Below are 1,051 nucleotides of genomic sequence, written 5' to 3' on the forward strand. Positions count from 1 at the left end.
CATGTATAAGATACCCAAATGTAGCTATTAGGAGTTTTGAACTAAAACCTAGTGTGCTAAACTGTCTCCCCACATTCTATGGCTTAGAAAATGAGGACCCATATAATCATTTAAATGATTTTCATGCTGTTTGTCAAACATTTAGATATGAGAATTTTTCAGATGATGATGTTAAACTTAGACTATTCCCATTTTCTTTAAAGGATAGAGCTCGTTCATGACTCAATACATTACCTGCTAATAGCATTACATCATGGGAACAGATGGTTACAAAATTTTTGAATAAATATTTCCCAGTGCATAAAACCAATGCCATTCGCAGAGAAATTTCAGAGTTTACCCAGAGAGAAGACGAGCAGTTTTTCGAAACATGGGAGCGATTCAATGGGCTACTCTTGAAGTGTCCACATCATGGGTACGAGAAATGACACCAATGCCAATAGTTTTTGGAGGGATTATTGCCGAATGTGCAAGAATGGCTAATGTGCAAGAATGGCTAATGGCAACAAGTGGAGGAGAGCTAATGTCAAAAAGTGCAATAGAGATTTGGGAATTCTTCCAGCAACAAGCGGATAATTCCCAACAACGGAGTCGATCACTCAGGAATACTAGAAGAATTAAGGGAGTAAATGAGGTTCACATTGGCGAGTCAAGTTCAGAAATCAAAGAAGTCAAGGAAATGGTTGAAGGTCTCGCTCGACAAATAACATCGTTATCGACTGCTAAATCAACAGAGCCAAATGACCATAACTCATACTCAGATCAAGCCAATGCAATAGGTGTAATGAGAAAACCATCGAATTACAACCCATACTCTAACACATATAACCTGGATGGAGAGACTACCCCAATTTTTCATGGTCTCAAGGATTCCAACAGAATGGACCAGCAACTCCAGCTCCACCAATGCAACAAATTCCTTAAGTTCCTCAAGCATCTTAGCCACCATTTAGACCATACAATAAAAACCAGAACTACTCTCAACCCAGACCATGGGAGGATGCATTCCAGAATTTCAAGAATGTTACTCACTCCACGATTGAGCAACAGA

At 39.2% G+C, this 1,051-nt stretch overlaps 1 non-coding gene across 1 annotated transcript; it reads right to left on the reverse strand.

Annotated features, from left to right (window-relative positions):
• Positions 1 to 314: 314 nt before the first annotated feature.
• On the reverse strand, positions 315 to 418 carry LOC112101663. Its single transcript, XR_002907674.1, has one exon. It is a non-coding gene; the product is annotated as a small nucleolar RNA R71 (small nucleolar RNA).
• Positions 419 to 1,051: the final 633 nt, after the last annotated feature.

The sequence above is a fragment of the Citrus clementina genome, unplaced genomic scaffold, assembly GCF_000493195.1.
Source record: "Citrus clementina cultivar Clemenules unplaced genomic scaffold, Citrus_clementina_v1.0 scaffold_9, whole genome shotgun sequence".
Lineage (NCBI taxonomy): Eukaryota > Viridiplantae > Streptophyta > Magnoliopsida > Sapindales > Rutaceae > Citrus > Citrus x clementina.